The sequence below is a fragment of the Phalacrocorax carbo genome, chromosome 1 (genome assembly GCF_963921805.1).
Source record: "Phalacrocorax carbo chromosome 1, bPhaCar2.1, whole genome shotgun sequence".
Lineage (NCBI taxonomy): Eukaryota > Metazoa > Chordata > Aves > Suliformes > Phalacrocoracidae > Phalacrocorax > Phalacrocorax carbo.
In genome coordinates this window covers 177,092,172-177,119,858 of record NC_087513.1, presented here as the reverse complement: position 1 = coordinate 177,119,858, position 27,687 = coordinate 177,092,172, and the positions used below count along the sequence as shown (strand labels likewise).

At 35.6% G+C, this 27,687-nt stretch overlaps 1 protein-coding gene across 2 annotated transcripts in view; it reads right to left on the bottom strand.

Annotated features, from left to right (window-relative positions):
- The window catches only part of PCDH9 (protocadherin 9), a 699,593-nt gene that overhangs the window by 71,332 nt on the left and 600,574 nt on the right, over positions 1-27,687 (bottom strand). The window lies entirely within an intron of this gene.

The following is a 27,687-nucleotide window of genomic DNA, read 5'->3' as shown; positions in this document are numbered from 1 at the left end:
TGCAGCTGGTGCCAGCTGTCACTGGCTGGCTAAATAAAGGCCTGATTTAGACAAATCATCACTTTCCTCTTGCATGTGCGGTCATTGTCTTGGATCTGCATCTCTGCTTAAAATCAAATAGTCTCCTGACTCACTGTGATCACAGTGGGCAACCTGTACCGCCTGTCAGTGCCAGTCTGCACGTTACTGGCTGACACAAGTTTTCTATTCCAGGACAATGGACATTTACATACTTGAAAAACAGTTTTCAGCCAAAGAAGTGTATTTGCTGCTGAAGAGTAAATGAATAAGCTTCCAGAAAAAAGGTCAGATCTCATGATTTGATCTAATTCAATTAAGTGGAAACTCCATCTATTTATTTCCTATTTACAACATACTGAACTTAATTAATTTTGGTGAACTCTTTTTATATGGGAAGGAAATTAATACAGAAAGTGTGTGGTCAAGGTGCTTACTGAAACTGAAGAGATCGAATCCAGTTTCCCGATTGCCAAAGACTGCCTCTGTAATCACTGGCAACTCATTTCATCTCCCTCTGTCCCAGTTCTCACTCCTTTGATTGTTTAACATATCTTTTTCACTTACTGCTGGTGTGTTGGCTTTTTTAACAATAGACACTTTTCAGAACAACAAAAAAAAATCTGTTTCTAAGATCATATGAGGATTATTCTTAGAGTTACTTTATATATACATTGCTTTTTGCGGATGTGTGTATATGTATGTGTATCTATATCCATATCTATACCTATATCCATATGTATCTCTCTCTACTAAGAATAATCTTTGGCCAATTCATACACAGGTGTGTCTAAGAATTTTTTTATATATATGTATATATACACAAACATGTATAGCTCAGTCAAAACAATTATTAGATCTGTGTAACGAAGTTAGCATCAGTAAAGATAGTCAGCTATCAGTAAAGTTTCTTGCATCTAGTATAGCCCTGTCTGTGAAAACTGTGGTGAAAGGTAAGTAGATACAGTAATACCATGCAGTCCATAGCTGACACATTTATTTCTTTTATGCTAAAATTACAGTAATTTGCCTATTACTAATTAGTGCCAGATGGATGTACAGAGGGATATATATTGGTATAAAACTACAGTGCATATGTTTTATGAAACATTTCATTATTATGATGCTGATATAAAAATCAGTAAATAGCCTTTGCGTAATTTTAACACACAAGTATTTCTGCATAAAGGAAAGTGTAAATATTCATGATTACACACCTGTTCATAATATTTTGCTATATAGGCCAGCTATTGCCAAAACAAGCCATATTATAAGTCCAAATATTGCAGGCAAAGGGAAAAAAAGGTAAACACGTGGATGGATAAGTGAAAATAAAAATAAATAACTAAGATACTGCAAAACCAGAAATCAAATCAAACCAAATGTTCTCTGTGACAGCCTATTTCTAATACCTGATTAATAGCTGTTTAGCAACAGACATATACGATAAACAAATTGTATTCTTGCTTACTACATATGGCAAAACTTCACCATCTGAGAAGCAATTTTAGCTCTGAAGATCAAAACTGTGAACTGAAAATTCAGGGCTAAAATTCTATGCCAGCTAAAACCATGCCATAGTTACTCAGAAGTCCTGCTACTTCATAATATGTATACCAAAACTTTCTTTCAAGATTAAAAAGAATTCCAGTATTTTGAATTTTTATAAATTACTGCAGATTTCTCTGTTGTGCTATGTACTGATAAACTATGGCAATGTAATTTGATTTAACCATTAATATTCATTCTCCTAATTTAAGTATTTGAAAGTTATAATTATTTGCAATATTGTTGTTGATTGACTTGGATTTTTGATTTATTAAATCTTCTTAATGGATAATGCACAGATGTCACTATTCATATTGTTATACACTGGAGCTCCTATTAATGCTGACATGCTGTGAAAAATGTAATACGTTAAATTCACCTACACTAAAATTCTTCATTCCTAACACTTTAAGTCAATATCATGTTTTTATTTAATCATAAAAAATGGACTTAAAGCATCAGAACACCAAATCTTAAAGAGAAAGACAATGTATCTCAGACTTGCCAATATTAATAACCTATCAACAAAGCAAATTGTAAGCAACAACGTAGAAATTGGCTTTGTAAAGTACATTATTTGTATTCACTTTTAAAACCTTCATGATTTTGTATCCTCAAGATCCTGCTGTTTTGATGCAGCCATGGTACAGCGGGTGATTTATAGGCAGGTCATTTATAGGTATTCTTTATAACTACTATTATAAAATGTACCTGTATCTATTCAAGACACCTGTATATCATTGGCAGCTAATAGATCAGAGTAACAAGTGCAAATGCTTCATTTTCTTCGATACCTAATAGTCATCAGGTTTTATGTGTGTCTCGTGAATTAAAATTCTTTTACATGGAACATCAGGAACATCGACTATAAGCAGATAGAAGGTCAAACCAATGATAAGGGTATATCTGGATCTTATTAATGACTACTGTTTCTAATTCTTACACTGACTTTTTCTGTAGAAAAGTGAGTTTGCCACTCTCACTGTTCACGTACAAGAAAATGAGCATGATTTCTTTTCAAATTCAAACAGCAATTAAGTTTTTTTTAGGTTACAAGCATAAAGCATGTATCATCAGAAAACACAGGTTAGCTTTGCTGCCTGATTCTAGGCTGATTTTGTTGACCTGGTATTTGGAAAATATTCTTTTTCTTCTGACTGGTAACTGAGCCCATCTTAGAAAGAGTAAAGGAAACACAAATACATAGTGCCATACTATCATTTTTACAGTCACTTTGTATTTCAGGACTGCACTAATATATTATCTACTGTTCCAAAATTTTAACAATGGGCCTTTCATAAAGGCATTCTTACAGGAGAGTGCCTGGGCCCCTCATTCAAATAAATTCAAGCCAAGGCTTCCAAGGAAGATTTCTGGCCACAATTCACATGACCTACACACACCAGTTAGAAAAAAACGACCGCCCAACAAAGGAACAAAAAGAAACAATGTCCATAAGAAACAGACCATCCATTCAAGTTAAAAATGAAATACACAGTACAGCTATAACTGAAAAGACCACGTATAAAGAATACTAGAGGGTAAAACCTTTCTGCTAAAGAAATGTCATCCCACCAGCTGACCTTCACACTTTCACCTTCAGTGTAAGGCATTATGCACAGTGGAGTGTTTGAAGCACTTACAGAACTAAAAAGGAAAAGAAGCAATTAGTATGCTCAGACACAGCACAGGAAAAGAAAAAAAAAACAGCAAAGCAACAAACACCCAAACTGCTAAGAAGCTATGTAAGAGCACTATGTTACAACACACTCTCTCCCTGCCTTCCCCCTCTCAAGGCTCTCCCCTGCATATTAAACACTGGGTTCAGTAAGGGACACAGCTTTTTGGATTCTCTAATGGAGAAGCATCTTTTTTCCATTCCAAGTACATTATATAACTGTGTAAGCGATGGAAGCCAATTCCACTGCCATGCCCTCAAGCAACGTTCATCTAATACAAACAGCCATGGAGAAATCTGCTGCTGCCGCCTCTCATGTGATCCCAATCTAGGGAAAACATAATTCAGGACTTTGCCACACATCACAGCCTTAACCATTTGATGATAACTTAATGGTTTCATAGAAAAAAAATGTTTATTTTTGTTGTGCCTTGTTCCAAAGTAATCAAGTAAGCTCCCTACAGTCATAGCTGATCTCTTATATGAAAGATTTAGCTTGGCTCATTGCAGGCAAACAGTTTTGGTTGAATCTCTAACAAGATCCATGCTGATATTTAAAAACGGAAGTTTAAAGTGCTTGCCTTTATCAGCTATGAGAGCAGAAATTTACTTATCTGAACCTGCTGACCACCTACTGCAATTTATATGTTAATATTTCCAATTATTAATTTGCAGGACAGTAAGCAATGTTTCCTTGTGCCTTGGAAAAGAAAAAAACAAAAAACAAAATCCTCCAACAGATAACAAACCAATTAAAAAATGCTTTCGAGTATAATGTCAGCTAGCAATTACAGAGTTAAAGACAAATAAAGTTGCAAGGACTGGATTCTTAAGTCGCAATTTTTCTCCACACAAAAGGGTTCTTCATGAAAAAGCTTTTGAGTCTTACAGATCCTATTTGCGCTGGTGGCCTCTGATTCCTGGGGTGCAAGTTCACCTGAAGACCCCTAAACTATGCATATGGTTTGGCATGAATATTCTTTGAATGTATTTATTTTTCCTTTGTTTGATGGAGAGAAACTAATTGATGAAAAGGGCATGGTTAAAAAAAAATAAAATAAAAAAATAAAAAAAAAAAGATTGAGATACTAGCAGTACTAGCAGGAAGAAACCAGAAGCTGAGCGTTCCCCTTAATACCAAGACTGGACCAGTTTGTTCACCTATGGGAAACATGGTGTATTGCAGTAGAGTAACTAGAGCACAAGATGCAGGCAATGTACGCTTCTGTAACTTTTGGAGGGAAAAGACCCCCAAAGGAAAGACTGTTTAATCTTTTCTGACACAAGGTGAATAAGGTTTCTAGTTTTGGTTATAAAAAACTGGTTTCTCTGATGTTCCTGCAACTGTTGGCAGTAAATATTAATCACGGGTTGGTTACTACCAAATAGGTAAACTACATGCACAAATCTCTAAAACAAGATTAAAAATGTGGAATTTTTTTTGGCACTTTCAGTTACTCTGCAGAGATTTTAATGCCATCTGAATACTAAATCCATACCAGTGCTGCTGCCCAGATTGAACATAATTTTCATTGATAAATTTGAGGCTTTAGCAGACTGAAAGGGCAGGATTTCTGTCAAATAACTTCACATATCTGCGCTACAAAGATGTCTGTATCTGAAGACAAGGTAGGCTTCTTTATAGTCATTTCAGAGAAACAGAAAATTCCTGGATGTGATTCATCTCATACCGAAGGGGATACCTCAACCAAGTTACATGAATCGTTCCTTAAAAGTGCCTATTTATCTCCACTGACAATATGGAAAGTAACTGGATGTAGACACCTACAGTTCAGAAGAAACTGATTCCAGGTCTTTTGCAGCAGTGAAGATCTACCACAAAAGAAGTCAGATCAGAACACCGAAACTACCTAACATTTTTATGGCATTAAAAAGAAGTCTGTCTGAGATTGCTCGACACTTTGGACAAGGCTGTCATAGATCTCAGACATCTCAGTATCTTTTACGAAATTATGTGCAGTGTTAACACCTTGCACAGGGGTTTTCCTAAAGCTAGCTAGCTAGAGATGTTAAAAAAATGAAAGTAATAAAGTAAAAATCAGTAAAGAACTGGCACGTCTACATGTGCCCCCTCTTTTGAGAGAAAGGAGCCTCAACTCAGCACATCCAGGTAATCAGTTTTAGATGCCAACTTTAGCCCCTGATCAGGGGAAGATTATCAAAAAGCAGTAATGAAAAAAGGCATTTTTGTTTAGTTTCTGTTCTCCCTGTAATGGACTTGTAAGCTACCATTTGAAAATCATAGCTTGATTTCTAAATTATATTGACACTCAAAAAAAAAAAGTCAAAACCTTGAATTGAACAGATTTTCAAAAAAAGAATCTTCAAGTTGCATTTTCCTTTGAGTCAGCTTTGACACAATACAAGGATAGCAGGCATAAATACCACATTGATGACCTGTTAGACAGTACCCCAAATACTGGTCAATGTACTTAAATGTTCACTAGGGGTTGGTTGATTGTTTTCAAATTCACTTGCTTATTCTTTTCTTTGTTTTTAATTATTATTTCAGTTTTCTGGATAAGTTGCTTCAGTTTGAAATAATTAAACCCTGGAGTTCCAGAATAATGGAGTTCCAGGCACACTTGGAAACCAGCCAGGTGCCACAATTTTCCCCTGAACTGCTTGCTGAGCAGGTCAGCAACTTGTGGACCATGATACTGCTGAGTATGAAACTAGAAACTAGTTACTGAGAAGCTATAAATCACAACTAAAATTTAGGGCCTACTAAAGAGATTAAGAAAAAGAAACATGTGATGCTTTTGGCACTTGCAGTACAATAGGGACATTGCTTATAAAGGAAAAATTGTTAGAGCATTAAGGCTCTTTTTGCCAAGATAAGCGCAGTACTGTAGTTTGTTTTATGGTTTATAAAGTATCTGCTTTATGGTTTATAAAACCTGATGAACAAAGTCAGGAAACAGTAAAAACAGATATTCCAGGGTCAGGCAAATACTTCAGAATTTTCCAGAGTTGGTGGGAGAAATGTTAAATGAAAGGGGGGAAAAAAAACCCTAAATACAGTAAAGAAATGCTGATATAGCTCTAAACACTAAGTATTAGGCTATTTTTTTTTCAGTTCACTGAAAGATATCTGAAAGCACTGAAAACACAGTTTTATGTGGGTTAGTGTGTGTATATATATAGATATATCTTTGTATGGAATGTAGAAAGTCAGTTAAATGCTAAAGAGTGGATCAGCCTTAAGAACAGTGATGCAACACTGCAGGAATACATAGATAAGAAGGAATAAACAGAGAGTATATCTGTACTGCTAAATAAATGAGACTAGGGAACAAGCTGGAGTGCTAGCCATAGCAACTGCAGAAGCGTTTGCGGCATTCTTAACAGCTCTTGCCACAACCCCAGTGCGGCTCACCGGGCAGCTAATGTCAGAGACCCTAAAATTCAGCATGGATGTAACCACAGTAGCTTTGGATCCCTTCGCCCTGTGCTGTTCTCTGTCAACATGGTCCCAGCAGGCTAGTGCTGGTAGCCTAAAAAAGCCTTGGTATTCTTCAGGACCTTGTATGCCCAAACCTGAAAAACAACACGCATCCTCTGTTTCATGCTATAAAAACGTTGCTTTGATGGTTTGCAACACAGCCTTCACATCAGTACAAAATGTTCTGAACGGGCACTAATGCCTCATGCAGGAGTACCAGCTGTGCCTCTAAGGAAACCCACAGCTCGACACTGTGTGGAGTAGACGCAGCCAGTCTGCTCCAGAGGGACGCAGTCCCAAATAATGCAGGTACGAACCATGCTGCAGCTCTTGTTATATGTAAATAACGTATGTTGGACCTGTGACAGAGAATCCAGTTTTCAACAGCTTTAGTTAAAGTACTACTCTGATTATGACTGACTACATTCACTTCAAAACTCAGAGGTAAAGTAGAAAAAAAATTAAAAAACAAAAAGTAAAAGGGACTAGAAACACACAAAATCTAGGGCAACAGAACCTGGATCATTACTTAATTTTAGGTCTTTTTACCAGACAAATAAATTAGGAGAACCTCAGTTACCCTTCCTAAGCAGTGGAAAGGGCTTGGCATAGCCCTATATTTCTGCCAGCAAATTAAGGTCTGCACAGTTAAATGCCTAAAGTTAGGTAATATGCTTCTGAATCCTGGAGAACTGAGAGCCTGAGAGAGCAAGCAAGTGTGAATGTGTGAGAAGAAATGTAACAGAACAGCAGAGGAAGACAAAAATTATGTTTGAAATGCTGAACAATAAAGTGAGGTGTTGATAATCTGTGGAAAGAAAAAACATCCTTATAAACCTGTTAAGTGAACTACTGTGATCTTTTTTCTCAACAGGTGGCTATGAGAAAAAATATATGCTTAGATGATAAATTGAAAGCAAGAGCACTAGCACAAAGTTCATGAAATGCTGTAGGAAATTTTAAACAGTTTTTGTTCTATACACTTTTCTAATAAACCTGCTTTTCTCATTTTTTGCTGGAAACCTATGAGAAACTTCAAGACCAGCAGTTTTTATCCTCAGTCGCATATATTCCTACATTACATCTTTTCCTTGCAACCTAAAAAACCCAAAAACTCAGCAAGCAAAACCCCCCAAGAAATTCAGAGCATATACATATGCAACACTCTGTATTTTTCAGATAATGTTTAGATTGTATATATTTTTATTTTTACCTCCTTCACGTTTTATTTCACAATGATCTGAACACAGTTATTTAGATACTTCTAAGATCAATGAAACTGAAATTAATCATTATGCACCACAATTTGGCTTGCTGCCACAGGAAAAGAGATAACAGTATTCCACTGTATAGCATTTTAAAGGATTATGTTTCTACTTTAAAAAAAAAAAAAGTAAAAAAAATTTCTTGATGTAAAAGAAGAGCCCAAGGAAATACATAAAACAACACTTCAGTTTTTACCTTCACATCACTGCACAAGAAGTACGAAACCACACTTTAGAGAAGAATAAAGGAGGAGGAGGAGAATCCTACACAATTGATAAATTAAACTTCATGTCTTAAAACCTTTGTTAGATGAATGATTAAACAATAAAGCATTATACAATGAATGTGTGTTGTGGGTGTGATGAGGGGGTGTAAATGAAGGACAACTGCAGTAAGCACTTTTGTGGAAAACAGTAGTAAAAATAGCTGTATTCCCATCCTTTGTCCCAATCAGAATGATCTAATATCAAACAAAAAACATACAGTAACCTCTCTCCTTCAATAGTCACCGTGTGCACAAAGACAGGTATTTCAGAACACATAGGATTAGATTTTCATGTTTATCCTATTATTGCTAGAAGAGGCAACTAACTCCCACAAAGCCACGTTTTAAACTTATAGCTGGCTAACACTTGCAGTATGAGGGGGGAGAACAAACTACTCAAAATTCTGTTCAGTCTTTATAAACATTATCAGATACTGACTATAGGGCTTCTGATGAAGTAAAAAAAAATTGTTAAGCCTAGCATCACATTATCATTTTCATACACTATTAAAAGTCATTGAGTTGAATGATTTTAACCTTAAATTTCTTCGAGAATTTCAAGGAAGAGCCTTTAGGCTTCATCAGCACTCAAATGCTTTAACACTTAACTCTTATTGACTTCAAGGGAGTTGCTCAGGTATGCCTAATGGAAGATTTGGGCCTACGGTGCTAGATTTTCAGACAGATTAAAAGAGTGGTATGCACTTTTAGGTAGCTACATACAAAGAATATACACCTGAAATAGCCAAGAAGAGATTAGTGAATATGCCACTGTTAATCATGGAAAATCTCTGCAAACACATTTATAAACTTGACACACCACTGAACTTATTTTACAAAGTGGCATCTGGTTTTGTCATTTTAGCCTATACCACTTTAAAATATAGTTTTAACTCCTTGGCTTTATTGAATTTATTATAGGCAAATAGACTTTACATTCTGTTTTTATAGCCTCACTATAACAAATCTATAGTTTTTTTCAGTCCCAATGCAATTGCTATGATTGTTGCACTTCTCAAATATAGCCAGCAAGATTTTCTCTGAACCTAGGATTTCTGATCCTAGGACTCCTGAAGTAAAATTCCATGACTCTCAATGCACAGTGAAATGTGTTTCAGCTTTCCATAAAATAAACAGAAATCTTATGAAACCACATCCTTGGAAGATTTGCAAAGTTATTTTCCAATCAAGTCAGAAATTTCTGTACATGCTGTATACACTATAAAGTATACACTATATGATAAAGTAGATAGTACATGATTTTGGTATATCTGATCCCCCTTACAGGTGATATTATGAAATGAAGAATTATATCAACATGAATAGTAAGATGTAAAAAAAAAGTCCAGTATTTAAATGGCAAAACAGATAATTCTGTGTGCCAATGCTATGAAAGGTCTTAGTTCAGTCTTACTTCACTCAGAAATGTTTGCTTATCATTTGTATCACAAAATTTCTACATTATTCAATTCAAATTATTTGTGGCATAATAATATATGACATGACTGTAAATATCTTAATTTCCATTCAAAATTAATCATTATTAAGAAAAAACTATGTAAAGCAAGACAATACCAACCGCCATTAACACCTAGTAAGATACTACATATTATGTTAGAAGAATGGCCTTAGAAATTGAAATTCACAGATTGGTTCAGAACCGTTAATTTAGAAATATCTGGAAGTTTTGCATCAACTGTAATGAGAGTAGACTTGTATTCTTGTTTATGTTTAAATTAATGATTTAATTAATTTTGAAATGAAGCAAACTAAAGCATGTAAAAATAGAGATAATTCTAAATATACAAATGTAGTGCACCTCCCTTTATCTTGCAAATGCCACTCTTTATCTTGTAAATGTTTGAAAGCTTTTTAAAGATTCCTCCTTCCACTAAGCTGAGGTGATTGTGAAGGAGCTTAAGACAAGAAATGAACAGTGGAAGTGGATATTTTTGTGCTGCCTTTAGTCAGCTGAAGGGGAAACAGGCACTTTTGTAATTAGGTCTCTCAATACACTAAAAATTGACTGGAGAAGGTAACCTTGACTTACTATTTGTGACTAAAGTGCTATGTATATTTACAGTTCTGTAATTATAATTTCCTTTGGTGCTTAAACCTTGAGATAAGTGCAGCTGTAACTCTCCTGAGTTCATGGAATACTTAGTCCAGAGATTACTTTCATCCTGTTTTATTTATCTTACAGTACTGTCTTATCTCTTGGATGTAGAACCTCTACAATTCCCTTAAAAGCACATGTAAAATTCTGGTTTTACAGGCTGAAAGTATAGATATATCAGCACAGATATGACAGACTTCCTATGCTTACAATTCATGTTCTTCTCTTCTTTTTTTTTTTTCCTGAGAAAAAAAAGCCATCTAGTTAAGCAGCTTAGAATGCACTGATGTGAAAAATCCCTCAGAACTCAGTAATGATGTGTTCGTCTTTCTGCACATCTGCTCAAATTCCAAGTCACAACGAAGAACCTATAAAAATTCCAAGTCAGTGAGAGAAAGAGACACTCACAAGTGATAAAATGCTGCTGAATCAGTATTTCTGCTACAGATTTTTTATGGCTAAGGAAGCAGAGCAGTTATATTTGCAATTTCCCAACTGGGATGTGGGAACGTATGGATGACAAATACAACCAAGGAGGCAGACCTGGCCTGTTTCCTGTAGCTTGTTATCCTATTGCTTTGTTCAAACCTCACAAAGAAGAAAGGGTGAACCTGGCCTTTGCTGATGTCAGTTGAAAGTTGACCATTTATTTAAAAGGTTCAGAATTACTTATCGTCTTTCTATTCTTTTTGGTTTTAACAGAAACTTTCCAGTTAGGAAGCAAAATTTTGCTTTTTGTGTCTGAAGATGGCCTTAAGCAATAAGTCAAAGAGAGGAGATCCATACTATTCATTAATTTATTGGATCTGTCGATCTTGAAGCCAATATATAAAACTTTAAAGTGGGCATTACTTTTGACTTGTGTAGCTAGCAGCAAGTAAAAGCAAGAAGATGCTATGAGGAAGAAGAAAAGATGGCTCTCAGTGAGAAAAAAAAAAAAAAGAATGGAAAAGTATAGAAGAAGAAAAATAAACCCCTGTAATTTAGTTCTCAGAATAGCACATATTTAACTTGGCTATGTTTGTTGTACCTAACAATATTTTTCTTTCAAACCTTTCCAATAGTTTCCTAGAATTTGGTACAACTCTTAAAATGTTTTAAATTTTCAGTAAATTTTGATGAATAATCATATTCATTATAAATATTAAAAATAAAATAGGCAATGTATTAAACCCCAAGCCATATTCTTCCTCTGGTGTCTAAGCAAGCCTTCAACTGATATCACTGGCAGCTCCTTTCTCTATGGAGGAGTATTTCTCTACATCATTCTAAATTTATACCTAATTCACAGACTATGATTGAACTGACATTGATGTGTTTGTAAAATGGATATGTGTACTACTGGGCAATGAGGTAGGGAATGAAATTCATAACGGCTAGATGCAAAGCCTTGAAAGACATAAAAGAGTCAACTGATCATTAGATCAAATTTTCAACATCTATTTCAAAATACAGCCATACAAGAAGGTGCAGCGCTGTTCTATTAGTCTCAGGTTGGAAATAAGCCTGACACTGCATTCATGCATGAAGTTTTCTTCTGACACACAGTACTGCAGTGATACTGGACAGAACAACTTACCAGGACCTTGCCCCTTTACCTCAGATATGTTTGATGAACCAGAAGAACCCACAGAGCTTGGAAAATTGGGTCCCATAGGAATGACTCTGGTCATCTTTTGCTTTTGTTATTTTCACCTTTTTTATCATGCCTGACAATTTTTGTTACAGAGAATTTCTTTAGACACTAAGGAGGAGAGATTAGTATTTTCTGTACAAGTAAACACAGTAAGAAATATTCTAAGAATATAAGATTCACTTTGCTCATGGTATGATTCTTATAGTGAAACAGAAAATACAAATTTATCTTTCTCCTCAGTCAATCTGAACAAGAACCCTGAAATATCAGCATATATTCTTTTTGCCAGGCAGTAAAACACAATTAATAAATAATATATACAGATCATTATAATATTTAAACAGTCACACTACAGTTCAGCTGTGTTAATTAGATTACATGTAGGAGGCAAACAAATGATTCAAGATAAACCATACGTAAATAAACAGCTAAAGATTTGCTAAAGAACAATGCTGAAATATCAACTTAATTAATTCTTCCTAATACCAACCTCCCAAACTGATCTTAAATCTGCATACGAATGGTCTGCAAAATATATACAAATGCAATGGTGGGATACAATACTATGGTGGGATTAACGATCCATGCTTTCTCTGTACAGAAGGGACATTCTACAGAAGAACCAGGCTGACACACTGGGGTAGGAGAAAGCATATCTTAAACTGCCTGAGTTGCCATAAAGGCTGATAAATATTGAGTGAGGCACACTCATACACAGATAATTTTATTTTTTTTTTTGCTTAAAATATTACTTTTCCCTGGAATTTTGTATCTGCTGTTAAAGTAATTGATATTTCATTTGAACAAGGCTGTCTGATCATTAAACACCACTGGTCACAGTTACCCAGGGTAAAATGCATTTTTGCCTTACATGCAAGGTAAAACAGTTTGATACATGTGAAATCATATTCTTCAACCCAATCTAGAAATAAGAAAATTATGGAATCCAATTTTATGAGCAATAGGGAGTGAAGAATGAACAAACATCTTAAACCATACTCAACACATATCTTTATGTAAGCTAAATAGTTTTGTTGCCCAGTAGACTTCCAGGTCCTCAATCCTTAATTTTCATTACTCCACAAATCTCAATTCATTTATACTTTCTAGAGGAAACCATTTACTTTTTTCCAAAAGAATACCTGTGTAGAGTTCTGAGGAGAGCTTGCTCCAGACATCATTTGTACAGTCACAGCTACACCAAGTTTGCTTCCTTTGCCCTACACAGTCCTTTAACAAGCTTCCCCCAGGTTGTGTACCTGTAAGAAATCCTGCCTGCCTTCAGGCCACATCAAAGCAGAGGCCACCTTCACACCATTTTTTGTGCTTTACAATTCTCTTGCTGAGGACTGCAGTATACCCTTCATAGTATTTCAAACACCCTGATCAGAGAAAGCACACAAGAAATTATTGTTTTGTCTTAGGGTGATACAGGCATTACAGAGAGCCAGGACCATGTGCTATGTAGCATGGATGCAGTAAGTCTGGTCTGAGAGGGGGTAGCCCTGAGTGATGCTCTGCACATGAGCCATTCTGCACCACTTGGCATGGGATCACCCCCTTGGGGTGGGTGTAGGTGCAGCCAACTGCTAAAAATGAATCCAGGGTGAAAGCAGCACTAGAAAGTGTAGCAGCTGATACCAGATTCCTGCTACATGCTCTCTTCATAATGTCATCATGAGAGTCTTATATGTCCCTTGAAATTATGGAGATTATTTTCTGTTTAGGCGTAAATATTCACACTCAACACCATTGTAGTCAACACCTCAGCTGCACGCACTTAGAGAAAGAAAACAAAACAAAAAAAAGCACATAAAACCCAAGGTCTACTGTATTGCACTGCAGCTGAGATTTGTAAGATGTTTGTGGTAATTTCACCACTGTCTATATTCCAATGGTATGTGAGAAGAGTATGTCTATAAGCACATACATACACAGAGACAGACAGTGTGAACTTACCTATCTCATCCTCAAGGCATCTATAAAGCTATCAGCTGAGGGGGTCATGGAGCATATCAGGCCTGGTTTCTCCAGGCCCATTCACTTTTAGAAGCAGAGAAAGCCTCATCACTGAAGGAATGCTAAAACGCAATGTACTGCAAATAGACCCAAATTTATACCCTCAGAAGCAGCCCAGGTAGAAATTATTACCTGTAGGGGAATAGACAGGGATCGGCGACCGGAAGATTACGGGATGTGACGGAAAGATACACTCCTCCCCATAGGAGTGGCAGGAACAGGAAGCGCAAGAGCTATATAAGCGTGTGACGCAGCTAAATAAACGGACATTTTGTATCCATCATATTGATGTCTGTGCATCACTGTCCCCAGGGTGGGTAGAGCCCTGTGTCCCGGAGATATGCGGCCCAAGATAAGTTCTCCTGTAGAAGCGTACAGCTACAATTACCCTGCCTTTCTGTGAGGGTATGTGTACAACTGGATGTGTAGTTAGCTGTAATGGAAGAGTATCACAACAGAATTAAAAAGAACATGAAAGCTGACAGAGTGTAAATGTCTGACACCAGTCTGAACCTGCAAACAAAAACTGTTTGGCTTTTTGTAGTGTGAGCATCCCAGGTAAATCTTTCCTTCGCTGTTCCTCAATAACTCTGTGTCATTTATGGGATAAGTTTCATCCCTCAGTGCAGACCATTGCAAAGCTCGCAAAACAATTCCCAAAGTTTAAATGGAGCCTGAAGTGTTACCAAGTACCCCATGGATCACCCCAAGGACAGCAACCACATTCAACATTAATAGAACCACTTTTACTACTCCCCTTTAAGCAGGGAAGCTCCACATCCCGACTGTGAGTGTGTTGCCCAGCACCTGCAACACTGTTTCTCACAGGTAATGAGTCACACCGACCAAACTAAAGGAATACAAGGATCAATAGCGAAGATGAAACACAACCACCAGAAAATAAACTATATGAAGATACACTAAATGATCTAGTGTCATCTAACAACTGGAAACTCTGGGGACACGATCAGTCTCTTTAAGTACCTCCAGGGTAATAATATATAAATGAAAGAAGGGATTTATTTAGTCTAGAAAATGGTGAAGATGGGGGGCACTGGCCAAAAGCAAAGAGCAGAAAAGTGGTGGTAGTAAATAAGAAAAAGGTCTTATCTTCAAGATCAATTGGCTGCAGAAATAAGTTCCTTAAGGGCATTTGGTCAAGGCACTGTCATTGCAGATGCTACAGCGAAGGCTAGATACATCATTAGTTGGAATGATGTGACATGGTTCTGCAAGGGGCTGAGTAGCTGCCCATTCCAAAGTTTTTTAGCATTATTATTGCACAAATAATATCATATGTACTGCTCATTTGTCCCTAGGTTTCACATTTTCATTGTAAAACAGGTCTAAAAAAGGCCAAAGATGGGAGAGACACAATTTCAATGTCTAGCTGTTCTCAGGAACTAACTGTTATATTTTTAGGATCTCATTCATTTAATTACTGCTGAGACTCTAATTTTACATCAACTTTTTATACATAAGAGTTGAAATATTTGTCAACTAGACTGATGTTAACAAAAAATCTCATCATTTAAAAGTAAAGTTTTGGAGCACTCCTTTTTCTTATGAAGTTACTGTCTTTGGCAAAATTTCATTTTCATTTTTCCAAATGTTTTGGCGAGATATGGCAAGGAATGATCATAGAAGTACGAACTGTTAAGGAACAGCCATTAAGAAGGAAGCTATTTTCTTCATTCATTAATAAAAATTTGCAGATGAGCCATTATTTAAAAATAATTTTTTTAATTAAGCGAAGAGGAGGGAAATCTGAATCAACAGAATTCCTAAGTATCTTGTATGAATTCCTTATTTAAAAGAAGACAATAGCAAAATTCCTTTGACACTAGCAGGATCAGGATTTCATTAAATTTCATGGACATCAGCTCCCACAAGTAGAGAGATTAAAATGATAGGATTAAATAAACAAAAAGCAGATTGTGTAATGCTATGGATTTCTGCTCCTAGTAACAACTAAAACTACTATGTCTGATAAGCTATTAAACAGATCTAACCAACATTTAAATATTGTGCCTTTTTGCAGGAAAAAAGTGCAATTTCAAATGCGCTTTCCTGGTTGCAATGATAGGAAATGACAGGGAATAGGGATCAAATGAATATGTCCATATGCCAAGCCACTATCACACGACAGCAAAGGTAACACAACCACCTGCACTGTAACTGCGTTGTGTTAGTACGAGAGCAAAGCTTATATACAGGCTCCAGAGAGACAAAGCCTGATACGAGCAGCTAATAACTAATGGTACAATATCGCAATACAACCAGGCTAGCTAGGATCATTGAAGACGATCATGTTTGGGGATTTTTTGCAAAGATGATAGATGAGGTTTGCTTTCTTTCTACTAAATATGTGGAGCTACACTGTCTTCAAAGCAATATTTTCTTTACTACTTTTCTCACTGTGCAGTGTCCAGAATATAGCAAAAACCAATTTTTACTCCTCTCAAATATTACATTATGATCACTTCTCAACAACAAGGTCATTTGGAAGACCTGGGAAATAATTGTCCCCAAACCTTATGCTCTAGTAGTCATTATATTAAATATTGTTTACTAAAGGAAAACTAATTTTCTTCTTTACTCTCTCTGTATTGAGGTTGCAAAGAAGTGCCCTCCTTAATCTTACATCAGATTCAATGTTTCTGTCTTTATATGATCCAGATCCTTCATTACAGGCATAAAACATTAACCTTCTGTCATATGAAGGATTTGTTACAATCTGTTTTCCTGAATGCATTTTAGAAATGTAATAAAAATAATGTTAACAAAACTGTATGGCACCTAGATACTGAAAATAAGAAATGTATGCTGGACATGGTAAATTTGTGGCTTTAGACTGATAATTCTGTGAAATTAAAAAATGTTATTAAAAAGTAACTTTACTAAGTGTTCTTGTTTCCATTCTGAGGGGGACTTACCTTAAAATTAATTTGTACATAGAAAGTGAATTAGGATTGGTGATTCTAGTTAGTGATTAATTTAGCATATGGTTTGGTTTTTTTTAAGGTACAGCTCCCAGAGTTAAAACACTGTTGCACACAGAAGGCTTTCTAGAGCATGCTTTTTGCTTTTAGTGTAAGGAGCTCAAACTGGCTTCTGTCATCTCTTATCTGCTTTATGTTGCCTGATACATATGCCAATGCATGTGCGGCTCCCACTACCACTGGAGAAAAGCAGTACTGAAAATGACATTCACAGTGTTTAGCAATTTGAACAAGTGTACACCAAAGAGATTACAGCACACAATGATACTAACCAAGAGGGTCTCTAGTCCACCAGTTTCCACATGAACTTAATAGTTTAAGGGACATGCTGTGGATGTATCATCTGCACTGTATGAAACATACAAAAGGTTCAAATCTGGAAGAGATCTTTTGGTAAATTGCAACAAATAATTTGTTGCAGTGATGGGAAAATGGTAGGGCACTGTTGCAAAATTAAACAAACCGTTTGGGTAGGAAGGAAGCAGAAAGGTGCTTAGAAGAGGAGGGAGAGGAAGAATAGCAAAATAGATACAGGTGAATATGATAACCAGGAACAAGAAGACAAAAGTTCATGGAGTCCTGGAACTGCTAAGACTTTGGAGTATTGGATAGATGCATGGTTTTTTTGCCAGCTTGGTAAGGAACCCCACTCCAAGTATTTCGCCATTATTATTCCCCTTGATTCCACTTAAAAGTCAATCACAAAGAAGCACAATTTGTCTCTCACATATTTGGCTTTAGGAGTGCTTACAAAGATTAGAGGAAAACTACACAATTCAGCATAGTCTATAATCCTTTTTCCAAAATTTAATCAAATAAATGTTTCAAATGTTCTGTAAAAAAAGATCACATGAGTAGTTGGACAGATTTTTTTATCATTCACTGTAAAAAACATAAAGGAATTCAGAAACATAGTATTTCTTCTCTCCTCTTAATCATGGTGATGCAACTAGGTGTGAACATATAGGCACAAGTTATTTTTCTTGGGATAAAAAAGAAAAAAGTGTTGTACTGTTGTGAGTTAACCCTGGTGGGCAGGTAAGCACTACGCACCTGCTCACTCACTTCCCCCCACCCCACCCCCAGTGGAATAGAGGAAAAGAAGAATAGAAGAAAGAAAACTTGGGTCAAGATATTAAAAAAAAAAAAGGCAAAAGAAGATTAAAGAAGGAAGTATTAAGTAAGTGGAAGACAGAAGAGAAGAAAACAAAACAAATTATGCAAAGGCAATCACTCATCATCTCCCAAGCGTAGACCTATGCCCAGCCAGTTCCAAGCAAAAGATGGCTAAACCTCCTAAAACCCCCTCTTTTCCCTTCTGTTGCTGAGCATGACATTGCATGGTATTGAGTATCTCTTTGGTTAGTTCAGGTTATCTGTACGATTGTGTCAACTCCCAACCTATTGTACACCCCTTAATCTCTTCCCTGGGGGAGAAGAGTGAGAAACAGAGGTGGCCTTGATGTCATGCAAATATTATTCAGCAAAAGCTAAAACATTTATGTCCTATCAGTACTAAAACACAGCACCATATGAGCTACTAAGAAGAAAATTAACTCTATCCTAGCCAGGCCCAGTACACATACATAATATTAAAAGCTAATTGGAGTAATTGGTAAATTAATTTAATGCAGAACATATTAATGGGTATTCCCCTTCAACATCAGCACAGCTTCCATTTTAAATGGGGTTTTCAAGGTCATATTTTACAAATTTTCCATTTATCTTCAGATTTTCAAACAGCTGAATTCAAACTCAAGTTCAGTCCATTTTGTGGGGTGTTGGGAGGTGGGGAGGCAAAGAAAAATGTAGACACAAACTATAGCAAGAATAAGTTTTTAGGTTAAATTTTACAGATTAATAAATCACTGAAGAAACTGCAGTTTAATATTTTAATCTTAGCAATCATGCCTGCTAGCCTCCCATTATGATGGCTTTATACTATGTACAGAATTATATACTTAGTGTGAGTGTTCTGATGTTGTACTGCCTAAATTATCAACTTAGGTTGATAGCTGTCACACAGAAATAAAGATAAAGAACTTTATATTTTAATTAACACATTTATTAAATAAAAATTAGCAGATTATCAACTAAATTAAAATGCTAACCTATAATTACCAGAGTTTTAAATGGCAGGTTAAATGTATAATTACTGATTAAAAGCTTAATTCATTAATATAAGAATTTCAGCGTTGGAGGTTTTTTTTGGTGGTTTTTTTTTTTTTAATTTGTACTTCTTTAATTATAAAGGAATAGGTCAAATAATCTTGCTTTTCAGTGATGTTCATGTAAAAGTTACATGAAATTAACCTGCAATTAAAGTAGGATGAAATGAACTTTTAGCTTTGCAGGGCACTTATCTGGCTCCCCAGAAGATAAATTAGGGCAGTAAAAGCCAAGGGCTTTATGCCAATGTGGAAATTGATTATTGGTAAACAGAAGAGTGGTAAGCAATGAATAAAATACATTTTTTTTAAAAAGTGATTTAAAAATTTTTTTATTTTAGTGGAATTCATCAAGAAAGTTTCCATCAAAGCTGTCAGAGCTATCTGTCTCACATGACTGACCAATGCAGATTTCTATCATGTGCAATATCATGCACTTCTGTGTGGGCAGCTAAATCGAGCCTTAGGTGCTTACTTACTGTGGCTAGATCTCCACTGACTATAATGGGAGCTTTCACACCCGTCTCAGATGTGGGCACCAAATTTAAAGTACTTAGTGTTTTTCCTGTATGCATATATACCTTTAGGGGGTTTTATTTCCCAGGAACTGCGATCTTTGGGTTTGCCCCTCACAATTTTATCCTGAGTTCAGCTGACAGCAGCAACATGGGATAGAGAATTGTATGGAACATCTACACTCCTTGCTTGATTTCAGCACTCCTGCTTTTTGTCATTGTATGTTTAAGAAAGATAAAATTAACTTATTTTCTTAGAAACACAAAATTCCTCATTTCTATCCAGAATGTTCTTGACTATCACTTTTCACATGAAAACATGACAGAGGAACTTTAACCACAGGCAAAAATAATAATTTTTAAATTCATTACAAAAGTCACAAATTTCCTAGGAATCAAAAAAAAATCAGTGATAGTTACAGCGTTAGTGATTGAAAGCATCTAAAGATCAGTCCCAACTAGTCACATTATATATATATATGAAAAAATCCACTTCATGCTTAGAAATTTAGAGCATTATGAAATGCAGCAACTAAAACAAGTAAACAACTTTGAGGTGATCGAGGAGAAATATCATCCTAGCAATCAGAGCTAGCAATTATGTTGTAGAATAATACTAATAAGCAGCTTGTGAGCTAAATAATGTATGCATTTATCAAGAAAACTTTTTTAAAAAGGATATAGAAGACAACAAGTTCACAAAGACACAGTTGTTTGGATGATCCAGAGGAAGAAGTCCATTTAAATTAGTTTTTCACATTTTGTAGGCTTAATATGACGATAGTCACGTATCTTGAATTTTTGAGAAGCCCAACTTGTATCTATTAAAATTTTTAATATTAATTATTGAATATGCTTGTAATTTACACTGAGACATTAATTCATTCTGTTTACTGTATTGTCTATTTTTGTCTTGAAGATTAAAAAGAGGTCAGTATCTCAGGCTGAGCTTTCGTGACCCTGGATGAATAAATAGGACAGCAGCAAAGAGCTAGATTCATAACCTTCAGATCCCTGAATTTACTCATCAGTGAAACATACTTTGGCAGAGAAGGAATTAAACTAGAAACTGCCTCTTAAGGAGGGGATAGAGAAATCCATTAAGTCTCGGCTGGATTCCTTGGTGTTTCAGGGAATGTCAACAAATTAGCTTTTATTATTTGTGCCTCAAACAATTACAAGCTCAGTGATGTTTAGAATAGAACCTAGTGAACTGAAAATGCAAATCACAAAAGAACAATTTAAAAGAAAATATTTAAGGTAGCGTAATTAAATAAAAGTAAAATACACATAGCAATGCTTTAATCTCAAGGCTCCTTGAGTTCTGCATCTATTTCAGAAAGAGAAACTTCATCTCATTTGTAGGGAGAGGGGAAGTAAGAAAAGAAACACATTGGTGGAGGTTTTAGTCCTTTACTTTGAAAAAGCAAATGAGTGTTTAACAACTTCCTTTTGGCAACTAATTAAAAAAATTGTTAACTAAAAATATGAGCTTCCCTTAACTGCTGTCACTGAGATTTTAAACCTTGCATTCATCTTTTCCCCCCAGTTTTTAAATCAAGTCAGCTATGTTTTCTGAATTCAAGCTGGGAACATATTTGAACACGCGTTAGAAGGCAGCATCTGCTAGTCCTTCTCTCTTCCAGCACAGGGTGCCAAACTTACAATCAGAAAGAAATTAACGAAAATGAACTTTGTGTATGGAAAAAGCAATTTTCACTTTCTTTCGTTAGCTTTCGGCCTTCCACTGTTCATTTCTCTTTAATGTCTTGCCTATGTATGTTATGAGATAGCATTAGACTTCCTTATTCACCTGTTCTGCACTGCTGGTTTCCTCTTTTTTGTTTTTACTGTATTCCTCTTTAACTATCTCTCTTTTTAAATATCTCACTTTTTTTAATGCAGCCATTAGCAGTTTTGACTTATTGCAAAAAAAGCAGAATTGGGAAAATATATTGTCTTACATACTATAGTTTTATAGTGACACAACATGACAAACTTCTGGAGATCCAAGATAAATCAAAATTCAAAATGACAAATGTCTGTCAAAATAGTTTCAACATTGCTTCAAAGTAGGATTCATTGCATGTTTTAAATATACACAACTCCAGTATGACTTAACAATATATGAGGAAACCAATATCTATAGTAAGGAGAAATTAACCATATGTATAACAAAATGTTAAGCAGCAGTACATGAGAGAGACTAAAAAATAAAGGAAAATCCACCTACCTAAGTTTTTAAATTTCACCACTCTTAAACTCCAGTAGGAGTATTAATGATGCACTTAGAAAACACTGAAACATCATACTGTATAGGACAATAGCGTCAATAAAAAGGAAACATATTTGATTATTTTTGTTCTTATTTATTGATAAGCTATTTGGCAAAGTATAGACTGCTGAACATGAATATACTGCAACATGGATCTACTGAACATGAATATACTGAGTATATATGTTACTACTATCTAGTAGTACATAAGATTTAGGGTTTGTATTTAAAGAATGTGTTCAGGCTCATGTGTTCAATGAAGCATACTCGGTGTCTATACATATACATATTATTTGAACCACTTGAGCTCCACATCTCTCAAAAACAAGATTATCATGAGATTCATAAGAGAAGCATGCAATCAGATACTTATTTCACTCCAGGTTAGTTTATAAAATATTTGTATTTTAGGGGGATGATAATTATAATATTCCAAATGGTGGAACAAAAAATAATGGAAGGAATAACATTTAAGTTGAATATTTCAAATACAGTTAAAAAGTGTCCGTTACCCATGAGTTACAGCTGTGGGCTGGGAATTGAAATGTTCTCAGAGAAAGAGGTAATCTAATGTTTTCCAAATTGTTACTTCATAGCTGATAATACTACAGGCTGTATGAAGAACAACAAACAAATCCCTATATTCTTCTATGGTGGACATTAAAAAAAACCCCAACCTATCACAGTTGCAATGAACAAGATATCGGATGACTGTTCCAGAGTTTTATTAAAGCCAGCAATATTCTGAACAAAGGTCTTATCATATACTTGCTTCTGTATCATATTAATTGGTTTCTTATCACATTAGCCAACTCCCCTCTGCCTAACAGCATATGAAAGTGAATATGTTAAAACGTTGATAATACTTTAAGACTTATTAACAACTTTCATGAGATTAGCTGCTTCCTTTTTCACCAATACAGTAAAGCTCTCAGATCATATACTGTCAAGTACCTTTCCTATCATATTTGTTTAAATGAAATCATTAAGACAAAAGGCAGGCCAAAGATGTGATATAAAAGTCCCACTGTTTAAGTAACTTCCTAAGTATATAGGCTTATATTTTATTACACTAGATCACAGAAAGCATTTCTACTGGCAATATTTCTCTCATATCATTAATATGATGAAAGATGATTGTTTCCTATAACAGTCAAATGAAAGGAAGTCTTAGCATCCTCTCTGCACAGTGCAGCCACTGTAATAACCCAGGCTCCTGGAATATGCCTATTGATGCATGGCTATTGCATCAAGGGGTGATGATGACCTCAGTCCTTTTCCTGTATTTCCAGTTGGCTGCTCTCTGATAACTGACTACCATACTAGCATGGTGTTTTAATCAAGGAATATGTAAAGGCTGATACGATCATTGACAAAGGGTGTAAACATGGCTTTACAGCTGTGGTTTATTTATTTGGATAAGAAAAACATTCCAAGTTGAATTAACACAAATTTAAAACGAAACAACATTTTTCAGAAGATAGAAGCTGCCAAATTTCCTCACACCAACACATCTCTATTCTTTAAGAAAGTTCAGGGGAAATTGCCAAAGAGGGAGTTCTCATAACTGAATATGCAGGATAGATTACATCATTCTGTAATGCAAATGGTGCATAATGCAAATGGCCTCCCACTCTCCTTGAAGGAAAGCAGTTCTGCTTACTTCAGGATCCAGCAGAGCATTGGGAGGCTGACCATAACATCAACACAAGCAGATCGATATGAGAAAGTTTGTATGCATCAGTGCTCACTGTTTTATCACTGGGAATTAGCAATATTTTAATAAATGTATCCATAGGGATTAGTAGCACTGCAATTTGACTAATAACAACTTTGGTTTTATTTTTCCTAGACAGCTGAAGTATTGATTAGACAATCAGTAAATTCCTGGTTCTTCATAAGGTGCATTTCCTTAGTCAACACGAATTTCACAGGGGATAGCAAATGTCCACAGAACAAGTCTGTAGAATGCTTATTGCACTTAGCATGTACCCCCAATTTATTTAGCTAAGCATAAGCTCAGCGCAGGTACCCCTCTACCTCTGCCTGTATTCATTGAATGATTTGTATTCATCTTTGAATCTACAGGTGAGACCGCTATCTATGACCTGCATTAGCATGTAGGCCAGAAAAGGGCAAAATGAACCCAAAGGCATTTATAAGAGCTATCTTTATGGGCTGCAACTTACTTATTCTGAAAATTTGGGTGGATGGACATACAGTCAGGGCTTTTACTCAACTGTCACCCTGAAATGGCTAGCACAGCTGAGTGTAGAAAGAAGTAATGAGTCAGATACTGACAACTGGCATAGTTTAGTTTTCTTTTGGAACAAGAGTAGAAAAAATGACTGCCATGATTTTCTAAAGCACAATCTGGTCTCAGCTCTATACTCCTGAATAGCAAGAATTGCACTTCTTTTTCCTAGAGGCAAAATTTCATTGCAGCATTTTTTCAGCAGAAGCTGGAAGAGAGGTACAGCACTGCAGACTGAGCTACAGTCTTGGAAACTGTGGCAGTGACCCATTATCTAAAGTTTCCGTTCTAAATTTATTTCTTTTTTTAGTCAGCTATGTTAATAGATCTTCTCTGTAGCATTCCACCCTCTGGACTGTAGCTATAATAGGACAGATAAATCTTAATAGGCAATAAGCCACCTATGATTCCCTCCCTTTCAAATACATAATATTTGCATATGAATGAAAGCAGAACTGTGCCTCAACACACATTTTAGGCACGACTTATATTATAGCGCCCCAGATTTCCTATTTAAATAAGTTTATAGTGCCTTTGTTTCCTCCAGTTAGATCGGGTTTGTTAATTTTGGGTTTAACATTTATTTTCCTAAGAAAAATGCCTTCAAGTAGGAGACGCAACAGATACCATATATTGTTCCCTAGCAGTAACCTGGAAATCAATGGATTAAAAAACAGAATACAAATTCCCCCACCAAAACCTCCAACAAACAACCAAAAGCAACCACCCCAAAAAATTAAATAGAAATAAAATAAGCAACTTCCTAATATATATTTAGACACGCATTTAGAAAGAGATCGAGGTGAAGATTAAAATTATATAATCATGAAAAATAAGCATGTAACCTGTAACCTTTCTACTGTGATATGAGAATATTTGCCTTGACTAGTACTATAGGACCCATTTCTAAGGAAAGAGAAGAGATATGCAAATATACACCTACGCCTACATGAGTATACATTTATCTATTTATTATGTGGTTGAATTTATATATTCATAAATACTTACACGCGTGTCTTCTACTAATATCAGTGGTTTATTTCGATACTGTCAAATGACAGTATTGTATAAATCTATTACTGCTCACATACCATTTCTGTGATTAAAACATCCTTAAAATTGAAAGCAATAGAGGTATGTAAACAACAAAAAATTCACTATTTTTAATGGGCCTTGTATATATACAAATTTTATAAGAAAACAAGAGAAATAGTTAAGAAAGTAAGTAATTAAATGGCATAGTTTTAACCTTAGAAACTGTTTCAAAAATTACATGTATTTCACCAGGAGAAAATTAAAGGTACTGTGATTTCCTAAACGTGTAGTCTGAACACTTGCCTTCAGTACCACACCTTGCTCAAGTCAGTATACTTGGCTACCCCAGTCATTTTCTACTGCTAATCTAATCTCTCTGTAAAGTATCAGCATCATTTTGTGGTCCCATTACAGTGTTTCTGAGGGGGCTGAGTCTCCCCATCTGTTTCCAGATGAATAGTCAAAACATTAGACCATAGAGACAACACAGGTACAATTAATCTTATCTACTTTAAACAAAACTACAATGTAGGCAACAGAGCTAATCAGTCTAGTTTCCTTTATAATCAATGGCGAGAAACAGATGCTGTTAGCATGAAATCTATTTGATCTCTCATATATCTGCTTTAGGATAAGACAAATTACTCCTAGAACTGCCCTTTTTTTTCTCTAGCTTGCAATCCAAGTCTAGATAGGTAGCTCAGACCTAGATGCAGCCTGTAAGATAAATACCAACACTTTTTGCTCTCTAAGTGTACCTAATTCATTTTTTTTGGCATATTGATTTACATAAAATGAAGGATTTAGAGTACTCCCTCCTGATAAAGAATAACTACTTTTAAGATCCTGTTCTGTGCCTATTTAATAAAAAGTTCAAAGAGGGACAACCACAATGAAACTGAGAGAAACCCAACCCAAAAGAGTCAATAAATGGATTTATTTTACTTCCTCTAGAGAGCCAGCTCTGAGTGTCTGCTTGGCCTCATTCATGGCAATTTTGAAAAACAGGTATTACCCATTCTCTGAAAATATAACAATCCTCATAAAAATGGCTATTCTGAGGTAAAAAGGTCTTGTTTTCTTCTTGAGGAGTTTCAAAAGTCTCAGTTTCATTAAATATAGACCACAAAACTTTAAAAATATTGAAAAACTTCACAGAACAGAAAAATCAATTCCCATTCAAATAGAAGATCAAAAAAGATTTTAAGAAAACAGTGTGCCTCACAATAAAGTTCAATAACTGCTATGGGTTCATCTTTGCCATTTAGAAAGTAAATTTCTCTTCAATCTGCATAACTCCTTCAGCCAAATCTGTGGTAATAGAAAGGTGCCAAGGTCCCAGTTTGTCCCTTTGAGCAAGATGGAAGTCAAAGCATTGGAGTTAACTATATAAATGAGAAAAGATAAATGTATTAACTGATATTTAAGGTGACTTTGACTGCCAAGAAACACATTAGAACATTCTCACTCTGGCTCTGCTTTGGCGTAGTGTCAAATGTGAACACAGAGCCAAGCCAGCCACAGGTGCTGAACTCTAATTTAACTTTAACTTTCATTACATTCCTCACCACATTGTGGCCAAAACAGTAGATCTGCCAAATCTTCAGCTGGAACCAAAAAGACTCTTAATTGGCCACCAAGGGTGAAGACAATAAGAAAGAAGTCCTGTTTTATGTCCCATTGGGAGACTGAGAGCCTGATATTATAAAGCACAATGATGAGTTCCAGAGTCCCTCCATGTTTTTGGCTTCCAGTGTATCAGTACTTCCTCTCATCTTCCAAATCATTAGACTAGGCAAAATATTTCCTTCTTCATTTTTTATTTATACAAAATCCAGGAAATTAACTATGTTTAGATAGTCAATATTAATCCTGCCATACACACAAACACACAGACACACCAAAAAAAGAAAAAGAAAAAGCAAAAAGCAAACCCAGAAACAATCCTCCTGTTAGCATGGTTTTAGTATGTTGCTATACTAACAGTGATCCATTCCCTGTCATTCCCAAAAGCTTTCCATCCCAGCCTGATATTAATCTTCCAATCTGTTCTACAGAGAAAAATATAAGCAGTTGAATATTTAAACCAGCGTGGCCTGTGCTTTTCTAAAAGTCACTGGGGCAATATCAGAGAGAGCAAGCAGTTAACCACCAAGTAATGCGGTCATTTGTGAAGATCCTCAAGTGCAAGATTAATTCACCTAGGTTAGTCTTCTAAGAGCGAGTTGAACATACCATCCATGCTGCCTTTATAGTTAAAGGAAATAAAAACCAACTTTGAAATTTAGGTTAAATACACCTTTTTAAAGTCTGAAGGTACCTATCTCTATTGTCTACAGAAACAGCCTGGAAGAAGAGCTTGACTGAGACAACTAATTGGTAAATATTTATGTATTTCTTTATAACCGAGTTCATTGGGAACTAAG